Source organism: Bombina bombina, chromosome 1 (assembly GCF_027579735.1).
Source record: "Bombina bombina isolate aBomBom1 chromosome 1, aBomBom1.pri, whole genome shotgun sequence".
Taxonomy (NCBI): domain Eukaryota; kingdom Metazoa; phylum Chordata; class Amphibia; order Anura; family Bombinatoridae; genus Bombina; species Bombina bombina.
The window spans coordinates 1,222,665,991-1,222,678,114 of NC_069499.1; the positions used below are offsets into that span (position 1 = coordinate 1,222,665,991).

Consider the following 12,124-nt stretch of genomic DNA (forward strand, 5'->3'; position numbering starts at 1 on the left):
GTTACAGGCAACCATGGGGGGTCGTGTGTACCTCTAGCAGCCAAGGGGTCACATCACTGCTCTGTACATGTGTTACTGGCAACCAAGGGGATAAAATGACTGCTTAGTTGTGAAAAATATATGTGGTGAGATCAAGGATGGGGCCTAAGGTTGAGCTTTTGTGGAGACATTTTGTGAACCCAGCTACGTATCCATTCACCTATTGGTCATCTGGTATTTTTATGAAGCACAGCTGGCAGCCCTATCCCCATGCTAAGATCTATTAAATGATTTTTTTATTAATGTCCAAAACAGTTGTAATGAAGTTCTTTATCAGTTTTGAATAGATAATTTTGGAAAAGTAAATCATGCAGACTTCTCTCAAAATGGACAAGAAATATCAAGTTTTTTGTTTTTTTTTAAAAAATGTTTTTATTGAGGTAATCCAAACAAACACATAACAATTACAAATTGAAGGGCAACATCACAAGTACATTAATACATGAGTTCTTGGTTACATAGTGCAAAACATCAACAAGCAGGAAATCACATCTCGCCTAGCCTGTACCGAATATTACCCTTCAAAATTGCACCTCATTTTATTGTTGTATCTGCATAGTGTCATCAATGTACCAGAGATCCACCCATGGGATCTGAAAATTAGGGTATAGAGGAAGACACACCATTAAGACAGTGATATCATACTCAGACAAAACCCGCTTAAGCATCTTCAAGAGATATTAGACAATACATAACACAAAACAGTGATATGAATAAAATATGAGCAACATAAAATTACAAGTTGGTTCAACATGGGCACAAGAAACAACAGTTACAGTCTAAGTCACATAAAGAAGATCATGAAGCTATCTTCTGCTAACTCTTCTGCAAGTTAACGTTTAAATAAATTGAAGGTACGGCAGTTAACATAGTATATTTATGAGAGAGTATATATGTAAACATAGCAGTATTATTCCTCCTTTGTTGATCAGCACTCGCTCCAACAAGATCTCATTCTATGAGGAACTCGGGAAACACTTAGGTTGGTAACCTTAGATCCTCTAGCTTCTATGTATCTTAACAAGGAATCTATCACTTACATTAAATATATATATGAACTGATATGTATACAAAAGTAACAAGAGTGAACAATTTGCAGGCTTTAGAACACAAAATAATAGTCACGATAGAACTAACAATAGTAAGATCCGGAAGAGTCAGTCAGTCACACAAACATGTAGGTATAATCCAAAGAAAAGGCCCCACGGATGGGACAGAGACTTCATAACTCTGTCAAATAGGAAGTGTGGAGGATAAGCTGTTTATCCCAAACCACACAATAAGGGGGGGGGCAGATCCAGGGCTGGTGATAGAGTCCCCTTCCTTAGGGGCTATGCAACTGAAAGTATATTTGGTATGAGAGCACTCCTCAAAAATGCGCTCTCTCACAAGACAGGAGACTACAAATTTTCTAGAGGGGACTACAATAATGCTAGGGGAACATTCTCATTTGGCACTATGTGTAGTCAGGAGTTCCAAAATATCACATAAGACATACTCTAGGGGCATTAAGTCCAACATATGGCTATGTGTTATAATTAACTTGATTACTAGCTTACTGTGATATAATCTTTACAAGGGACATCAGGGGAATTTTAGGCAGAATAATCCTCTTTGGAACCTGTACAAAGTCGTTCTGTAATGTTAGACTATGGATCTCTGACAATAGCATATAAAAGAAATAGTGACTGAGTCTCAGTAGAGGCCCAATATGTTAGCTTATATGTAATAGAAAACATTTGTAAATAATTATAGACGTAGCTCTGATCCATAGAGTATAATAGAAAACCTCAGAGAAATTACAGAATAGCAGAGCAACTGCCCCTCCAGCAGGATTATGGTTATAAAGGGGCTATAAACACTGGGTATTAGGTAGTAGAAGGCTAAACAGAATTATAGATAATGTTCACAAATCAGCTATAATAATTCAATTAGGAACTAATGGGTTTGTGAGGTACAAACAGTTAGACCCAAATCAACATAGGGGGCACAGGTAGATTTGATAGAACTTAACAAAAAAAACAACATAGAAGCGGGAGTGGGGAAAAGAAAAAAAAAAATACATACATTAGCAGGTACTTTCTTAATATGAAGGTCCCAATAGTGAAAAACAAAATCCACTGAGAACAAGGCCCATAGGAATGAGAAACATGGTAACAGTGAGCAGTATAATTATATAGTATAAAAGATTAATCTAGGCAAATGAGCAAGTACAGAGTACAAGTCCAAATATCAGGCCCTAGGGCCTTCATAACAAGCCGCAACAGGCATCATAGTATATTATTTGGGAACATCAATTATATACATAGAGAGAGTGTCTCATCAACGGCAATCCCCTCAGACATCAACACATCCTCAAAGATACAACCCCTTACTTATCCGATGCCAGACCGGAGACTCTGGAAAGCATGATGCCATGATGATCTAACTTGGAGAATCTGTAGGATCTGCCAGCCCTCACAGCCGTCTAGTCGGAGCGAGTGTGGATAGTCCAGCCCCAAAGGCACTCTGAGAGCCGTACCAGCCAGCGGCTGAGAGAAGTCTGTGTGGAGAGCTGCAAGGAATGTGTCTCGTTGTAGCACCAGACTCTCAGTGACGCAGTCCTCCTCCTCCTTGGGATAAGCTGCTAGTGACTGCATATGCATGCTAGCTGAGAGAGATGTAGTCCCAGGGTCTGTGCCTCTCAGCATCAACGGAAAAGAGCAGACTTGAGGAGCTGCAAGCGCCATGCTGCTCTGCGGTTCCTGCACCGCATTGCGCTCCACCATGAGGCCGTCACTATGCATGCGCATTGCTTGAGACATACAAATAAGTGCATCAAGTCTCTTACATAGCTTTCTCCCATGCTCTTCTAGAAGTTCTCTGACAGCGGAGTACGAAATTTGTGGTTAGTACTGTGACACACCTCAGGCATTAAAAAGACCACAAGTTTAAAGATCAGTTGGGTGGTTCAGAGTGTAGTGTGTAATATCCCAGCAGGGTGCAAAAATATGCCAAGATGGCGCTTCTTGGTGATACGGCCCAATCCTAAACAGATTTTCAGCTCAGTATAGATCAATAAATTACCAAGCACTTATCAGCATATCCAGGGCTTCACCTAGTATGATTATGCAGTAGTTCAGCAATTTTCTTTTTGGGGTATATCCACAGTATGAGGCTTTCATAGATGCTATTTTTACGGAGCTCCCAGAACATGCGACTGGCTCAGTTGCTGGCCAGCCCCGCCCCCAAGAAATATCAAGTTTAACATAAAATAAAAGATAAATGAGAAACACTGAGTTACTACTTAGTAATATGTTAACAGAGGATGTTTATATTGCAGGGAATAAGTAGAAGATTGCATAGTGTGATACAACATTACACTTGTTTACACTTGTTCACTGATGGATGTGTAGAGGCCAGGCGGGGGAAGAAGAGAAAGAAAAAAAAATGGAGGGAAGTAGGGAGCGGAAAGAACACACATTTGTATGAGGGGACAAAAGGAACAAAAAGTGCAATATTAATATAAACCACTAAGTGTTGTGTAAAGATTCATCTACTATTCCACAACTGCAACATAATTCCATAAAATTCTACCTTTCTATTTTAATGTAGTGGAATATTTAACACCTGAGCCTCCCATTCTGATAAGATTGGGGTTGCTGCAGATTTTCAGTGCAAAGGAATCAATACCTTTGCGCATGTCATCATAAGTAGGCCTTCTTAACTTTTTCTTTCACCTTTGTGGGAAAATGGAAAAATAAAATGCCTGGGTCTTGTCTGAACTCGTATCCCAGTAACCCATTTATTTTTGTGAAAATATCTCTCCAGAAAATGCCAAGTCTAGGGGAAGGCCACCAATAATGTAGCAGTTTTACATCAGTACCACATCCGCTCCAGTATTTGCCATTTGAGGAAAGGTATATCCATTTGTAGTCTAGTTGGAAACTAGACGTTTGACCTTGTCATTGCCAACAAAGAATATATAACAAAGTATTGAGATGAACTTTTGATATTGACCAAATACTTATTTCTCTTGTAAGGTGTATCCAGTCCACGGATCATCCATTACTTGTGGGATATTCTCCTTCCCAACAGGAAGCTGCAAGAGGATCACCCACAGCAGAGCTGTCTATATAGCTACTCCTCTAACTGCCACTCCCAGTCATTCTCTTGCAACTCTCGACAAGAAAGGAAGTAGCTAGAGAGATGTGGTGTTTTTATTTAGTTTATCTTCAATCAAAAGTTTGTTATTTTCAAATGGTACCGGAGTTGTACTATTTTAGCCTCAGGCAGAAAGTAGAAGAAGAGTCTGCCTGTGGTTTTTGATGATCTTAGCAGGTTGTAACTAAGATCCATTGCTGTTCTCACACATAACTGAAGAGAGAGGTAACTTCAGCTGGGGGAATGGCGTGCAGGGTCTCCTGCTATGAGGTATGTGCAGTTTAAATTTTTCCAGAGAAATGAATATGCTAGAAAATGCTGTTAATACCTAATAATTTATTTAAGGTAAGCCTGATTACAGTGATTTAATAACGACTAGTATCATGCTTGCTGTAAAAGGTAATATTCTTATTACTTTCTCACATTACTGAAAAATAAAACGTTTGCTGGAAGTGTTTAAACTTTTTTTTATACATATTGGTGATAAAACTTTATTGGGGCCCAGTTTTTTCCACATGGCTGGCTAGATTTTGCCTAGAGATAGTTTTGTTAGGCCCTCTCACTGTGAATACAGGTTGGGAGGGGCCTATTTTCGCGCCTAAATGCGCATTAGATTTTGCAGCTTGAGACATCCAGTTTCCCTGAAGGAGTCCCCTGAACACTTAGGACCTCTCTAAAGGGTTTTTGTGACTTTCAAAGTCGTTATATGGGCAGGTAGGGCCACAGCAGAGCTGTGGTAGTTTGTTGTGAATGTTGAAAAACGTTTATATCGGGGGGGTTTTAATCCGGTTTTGAAACTAAGGGGTTAATCATCCATTTGCAAGTGGGTGCAATGCTCTGTTAGTCTATTATACACACTGTAAAACTACTGCTTTTTATCACTGTTTTTCAATTTCTGACAAAATTTGTTTCTCTTAAAGGCACAGTACCGTTTTTATTTTTTGCTTGTTTACATTTATCAAAGTGTTTTCCAAGCTTGCTGGTCTCATTGCTAGTCTGTTTAAACATGTCTGAAATAGCGGAAACTCCTTGTTCATTATGTTTAGAAGCCATTGTGGAACCCCCTCTTAGAATGTGTACCAAATGTACTGATTTTACTTTAAGTTATAAAGATCATATTCTGTCTTTAAAAGATTTATCACCAGAGGAAACTGACAAGGGGGAAGTTATGCCGACTAACTCGCCCCACGTGTCAGAACCTTTGACTCCCGCTCAAGGGACTCCCGCTCAAGAGGCGCCAAGTACATCTAGCGCGCCCATGGCGTTTACTTTACAAAACATGGCAGCAGTTATGGATCATACCCTTACAGCGGTATTGTCCAAACTACCAGGATTACAAGGAAAGCGAGACAGCTCTGGGGCTAGAAAAAATACAGAGCACTCTGACGCTTTAGTAGCTATGTCTGATATCCCCTCACAATATGCAGAAGCTGAGTCAGGAGAGCTTCTTTCTGTGGGTGATTTTTCTCACTCAGGGAAGATGCTTTAACCTGATTCTGATATGTCAACATTTAAATTTAAGCTTGAACACCTCCGCGTGTTGCTCAGGGAGGTTTTAGCTACTCTGGATGACTGTGACACCATTATAGTGCCAGAGAAATTGTGTAGATTGGATAAATACTATGCAGTGCCTGTTTACACTGATGTTTTTCCAATACCTAAAAGGTTTTCAGAAATTATTACTAAGGAATGAGATAGACCAGGTGTACCGTTCTCTCCCCCTCCTATTTTTAAGAAAATGTTTCCAATAGATGCTGCTACACGGGACTTATGGCAAACGGTCCCTAAGGTGGAGGGAGCAGTTTCTACCCTAGCTAAGCGTACAACTATCCCCGTCGAGGACAGTTGTGCTTTCCTAGATCCAATGGATAAAAAGTTAGAGGGTTACCTTAAGAAAATGTTTATTCAACAAGGTTTTATTCTCCAGCCTCTTGCATGCATTGCCCCAGTCACTGCTGCTGCGGCCTTCTGGTTTGAGTCTCTGGAAGAGGCCTTACAGGTAGAAACTCCATTGGATGATATACTTGACAAGCTTAAAGCGCTTAAGCTAGCCAATTCATTTGTTTCTGATGCCGTTGTTCATTTAACTAAACTAACGGCTAAGAACTTAGGTTTTGCTATTCAGGCGCGTAGGGCGCTATGGCTTAAATCCTGGTCAGCTGACGTTACTTCAAAGTCTAATCTTCTCAATATTCCCTTCAAGGGGCAGACCCTATTCGGGCCTGGACTGAAGGAGATCATTTCTGATATTACTGGAGGAAAAGGTCATGCCCTTCCTCAGGATAGGTCTAACAAATTAAGGACCAAACAAACTAATTTCCGTGCCTTTCGAAACTTTAAGACGAGTGCAGCATCATCTTCCTCTAATACAAAACAAGAGGGAAGTTTTGCCTAGTCCAAGCCGGTCTGGAGACCTAACCAGGCTTGGAACAAAGGTAAACAGGCCAAGAAGCCTCCTGCTGCCTCTAAGACAGCATGAAAGATTGGCCCCCGATCCGGTAACGGATCTAGTAGGGGGCAGACTTTCTCTCTTCACCCAGGCTTGGGCAAGAGACGTCCATGATCCCTGGGCATTGGAAATTGTGTCCCAGGGATATCTTCTGGACTTCAAAGCTTCTTCCCCAAAAGGAAGATTTCAGCTTTCACAATTATCTGCAGACCAGATAAAGAGAGAGGCATTCTTACATTGTGTTCAAGACCTCCTAGTTATGGGAGTGATCCACCCAGTTCCAAAGGAGGAACAGGGGCAAGGATTCTATTCAAATCTATTTGTGGTTCCCAAGAAAGAGGGAACCTTCAGACAAATTGTAGATCTCAAGATCCTAAACAAATTTCTCAGGGTCCCATCTTTCAAGATGGAGACTATTCGAACCATCCTACCTATGATCCAGGAGGATCAATACATGACTACCGTGGACTTAAAGGATGCTTATCTTCACATTCCGATACACAAAGATCATCATCAGTTTCTCAGGTTTGCCTTCCTAGACAGGCATTACCAGTTTGTGGCTCTTCCCTTTGGGTTAGCTACGGCACCAAGAATCTTTACGAAAGTTCTGGGGTCACTTCTGGCGGTCCTAAGGCCACAGGGCATAGCAGTAGCCCCTTACTTAGACGACATTCTGATACAGGCGTCGAATTTCCAAATTGCCAAGTCCCATACGGACATTGTTCTGGCATTCCCGAGGTCTCATGGGTGGAAAGTGAACGAAAAGAAGAGTTCTCTATCCCCTCTCACAAGAGTTTCCTTCCTGGGAACTCTGATAGATTCTGTAGAAATGAGGCCAGGTTGTAAAAACTTCTAAATTCCTACCATGTTCTTTATTCTACTTCTCGCCCTTTGGTGGCTCAGTGTATGGAAGTAATCGGCTTAATGGTAGCGGCAATGGACATAGTGCCGTTTGCCCGCCTACATCTCAGACCGCTGCAACTCTACATGCTCAGTCAGTGGAATGGGGATTACACAGATTTGTCCCCTCTACTAAATCTGGATCAAGAGACTAGGGATTCTCTTCTCTGGTGGCTATCTCGAGTCCATCTGTCCAAAGGTATGACCTTCCACAGGCCAGATTGGACAATAGTAACAACAGATGCCAGCCTTCTGGGCTGGGGGGCAGTCTGGAACTCTCTGAAGGCTCAGGGGTCATGGACTCAGGAGGAGGCTCTCCTTCCGATAAACATTCTGGAATTAAGAGCGATATTCAATACTCTTCAGGCTTGGCCTCAGCTAGCGGCAGTGAGGTTCATCAGATTTCAGTTGGACAACATCACGACTGTAGTTTACATCAACCATCAAGGGGGAACAAGGAGTTCCCTAGCGATGTTGGAGGTTTCAAAGATAATTCGTTGGGCAGAGATTCACTCTTGCCACCTATCAGCTATCCATATCCCAGGAGTAGAGAACTGAGAGGCGGATTTTCTAAGTCACCAGACTTTTCATCCGGGGGAGTGGGAGCTCCATCCGGAGGTGTTTGCACAGTTGATTCAACGTTGGGGCAAACCAGAACTGGATCTCATGGTGTCTCGCCAGAACGCCAAGCTTCCTTGTTACGGATCCAGGTCCAGGGATCCCAAGGCAGCGCTGATAGATGCTCTAGCAGCGCCTTGGTCTCCACCGTTTCCTCTGCTCCCTCGTCTGATTGCCAAGGTCAAGCAGGAGAGAGCATCAGTGATTTTGATAGCACCTGCGTGGCCACGCAGAACTTGGTATTCAGATCTGGCGGACATGTCATCCTTTCCACCAGTGTTAATTTCGTCGACTAAAACTTGACTAAAATGAGCATAAAACTAAAGAAATTCTGATGACTAAAATACGACTAAAACTAAAATGGCATTTTAGTCAAAAGACTATAACTAAAACTTAATCAAAATGGCATTTTAGTCAAAAGACTATGACTAAAACTAAATCAAAATTTGCTGTCAAAATTACGTTTCTAAATCTGTGTCTATACTGCATGTTTAAACCTTAATACAATTAATAATAATAGGTGTTATGTTTACTCCTGGAGTATATAATGAGTTTAAAAATTATAGAGAAATGCTTAAATAATACATTACACTAACTAAACCCCTTAGATTTAAGTCAACTAAAATCTACTGGAGATTTAGTCAACTAATATCAACTGAAGAGTTAGTCGACTAAAACTAGACTAAAACTAAAACAATTCAGATGACTAAAATACGACTAAAACTAAAATGGCATTTTAGTCAAAAGACTAAAACTAAGACTAAATTGAAATTTGCCGTCAAAATTAACACTGCTTTCCACCATGGACTCTGCCTCTGAGGCAGGACCTTCTACTTCAGGGTCCTTTCAACCATCCAAATCTAATTTCTCTGCGGCTGACTGCTTGGAGATTGAACGCTTGATTTTATCAAAGCGCAGTTTCTCAGAGTCGGTCATTGATACCTTAATACAGGCGTGAAAGCCTGTCACCAGGAAAATCTATCAAACGATATGGTGTAAATATCTTCATTGGTGTGAATCCAAGGGTTACTCATGGAGTAAGGTCAGGATTCCTAGGATATTATCTTTTCTCCAAGATGGATTGGAGAAGGGTTTGTCAGCAAGTTCCTTAAAGGGACAGATTTCTGCTCTGTCTATTCTTTTGCAGAAACGTCTGGCTGAGGTTCCAGACGTGCAGGCATTTTGTCAGGCTTTAGTCAGAATTAAGCCTGTGTTTAAACCTGTTGCTCCGCCTTGGAGTTTAAAATTAGTTCTTAAGGTTCTTCAAGGGGTTCCGTTTGAACCTTTGCATTCCATAGATATTAAGCTCTTATCTTGGAAAGTTTTGTTTTTAGTAGCTATCTCCTTGGCTCGAAGAGTTTCGGAGTTATCTGCTTTACAATGTGATTCTCCTTATCTCATTTTTCATTCCGATAAGGTAGTGTTACGTACCAAACCTGGTTTCCTACCTAAGGTGGTATCTAATAAAAATATAAATCAGGAGATTGTTGTACCGTCACTGTGTCCTAATCCTTCTTCAAAGAAGGAACGTCTTTTACACAATCTTGACGTGGTTCGTGCTTTAAAGTTTTATTTACAAGCTACTAAAGATTTTCGTCAAACATCTGCATTGTTTGTTGTCTACTCTGGACAGAGGAGAGGCCAAAAGGCTTCGGCAACTTCTCTTTCTTTTTGGCTAAGGAGTATAATACGCTTAGCTTATGAGACTGCTGGCCAGCAGCCTCCTGAAAGGATTACAGCTCATTCTACTAGAGCGGTAGCTTCCACATGGGCTTTTAAGAATGAGGCTTCTGTTGAACAGATTTGTAAGGCGGCGACTTGGTCTTTGCTTCATACTTTTTCAAAATTCTATAAATTTGATACTTTTGCTTCTTCGGAGGCTATTTTTGGGAGAAAGGTCTTGCAGGCAGTGGTGCCTTCCGTTTAAGCACCTGCCTTGTCCCTCCCTTCATCCGTGTCCTATAGCTTTGGTATTGGTATCCCACAAGTAATGGATGATCCGTGGACTGGATACACCTTACAAGAGAAAACAAAATTTATGCTTACCTGATAAATTTATTTCTCTTGTGGTGTATCCAGTCCACGGCCTGCCCTGTCTTTTTAAGGCAGGTGTGTTTTATTTTTAAACTACAGTCACCACTGCACCCTATGGTTTCTCCTTTCTCTTGCTTGTCTTTGGTCGAATGACTGGTAGTGGCAGTTAGAGGAGGAGCTATATAGACAGCTCTGCTGTGGGTGATCCTCTTGCAGCTTCCTGTTGGGAAGGAGAATATCCCACAAGTAATGGATGATCCGTGGACTGGATACACCACAAGAGAAATAAATTTATCAGGTAAGCATAAATTTTGTTTTTCCACCATAATATGCAAATAAATTATTTCCAAATCAGACAATGTGATTGTCTGGATTTGTTTCCACATTTTGTCTCTCATAGTTGAGGTATACCTATGATGAAAATTACAGGCCTCTCTCATCTTCTTAAGTGGGAGAACTTGCACAATTGGTGGCTGACTAAATACTTTTTTGCCCCACTGTAAGCATATACAACATGTACTGTATATTTACAGGAATAACACAGTCCCCATAGACCACTATGTAAAGGCACTTTTCAGTGCTGTTTTATTTTTCTAACGCCTAAAACTGCTTTGTGCAGTTATTTTTATAAAAATGAAAGATGGTCATATTTTTTATTATTATTAATGATATGTACAGTTAAGTTTGAGGACAATTGGGACACATTTTTAAAATGAACCAGAGATCTGATCTCTTTTTTATGAGACCTAATTGCTATTGCGAGCTCACGGTAGCATTAATCAGCCACTGGTAATGGCCCTGTTCACGCGAGCGCGATAAATTATCACTTAACTTCTAATCTAGCCCTTTATCTCTAAAGGATCTATACTGTTATACTAAAATACAGATAAATCCTGCACGACAGAATAATATACAGGAAAGGTAAACTGTATACCTAGAGGAACATATATTATAGTATTGTGTGCACTAACAGCATAGAACATATAATTTGTAGCATATCTACAGAGACAGAAGTTCTGCCTATGTAAAAATAATTGCTGCTGAACCTGCAATAAACATATGGGGGCATATGTATCAAGCTCCGAATGGAGCTTGATGCCCCGTGTTTTCGGCGAGCCTGCAGGCTCGCCAGAAAGAGCAGTTATGAAGCAGCGGTCGCAAAGACCGCTGCTCCATAACCTGTCCACCTGCTCTGAGCAAGCGGACAGACATCACCGGAAATCAACCCGATCGAGTACGATCGGGTTGATTGGCACCCCCCTGCTGGCGGTCGCGAGTCTGCAGGGGGCAACGTTGCACCAGCAGCTCTTGTGAGCTGCTGGTGCAATTCTGAATATGGCGAGCGTATTGCTCGCCGTATTCAGCGAGGTCTGTCGGACCTGATCCGTACTGTCGGATCAGGTCCGACAGACCTTGATACATATGCCCCATGAAATCAAAGAGGTATAGGGAACAGCAACCTATCTTAGCAGTACAGGCATGGAGTGCAGGTTCAGCCAACCCCTCATTAGTAGACAAACATGAAGAAGGTTATTCCAGCCTAAATCAGGTTGATTAAAAAGAGACCTTTATTGTTCCTTGGTCCAAAGTACCATGACTAAGGACCTAATACAAGTCTGAACAATGTTGCTTTTGTACTTTGTACCATGGAACACTAAAGGTCTCTTTTTAATCTACCTGATTTAGGCTGGAGTAATGTGCATGCAATAAACTTAAAATGCTTCTAGAGATTTGCATATAATAATAGTGTACATAAACGGAGATGAAGTATATTACTGCAAATAATATTCCAAAGAGCATAAAATGTACAAAAATATATAAAATGCAGACTGATATAATAATGGTACAATGTTTTCTTGACTTATAAAGATGCATTAATAGCGCAGATAGTTATAATAAATGATAATGGCACCATATGTCAATATAAAGATATTTATAAGA

The 12,124-nt window shown here is 40.9% G+C and overlaps 1 protein-coding gene across 1 annotated transcript in view; it reads right to left on the reverse strand.

Moving 5' to 3' along the window:
* The window catches only part of LOC128647616 (5-hydroxytryptamine receptor 3A-like), a 175,043-nt gene that overhangs the window by 18,667 nt on the left and 144,252 nt on the right, over positions 1–12,124 (reverse strand). The gene's annotated exons all lie outside the window — the stretch shown is intronic.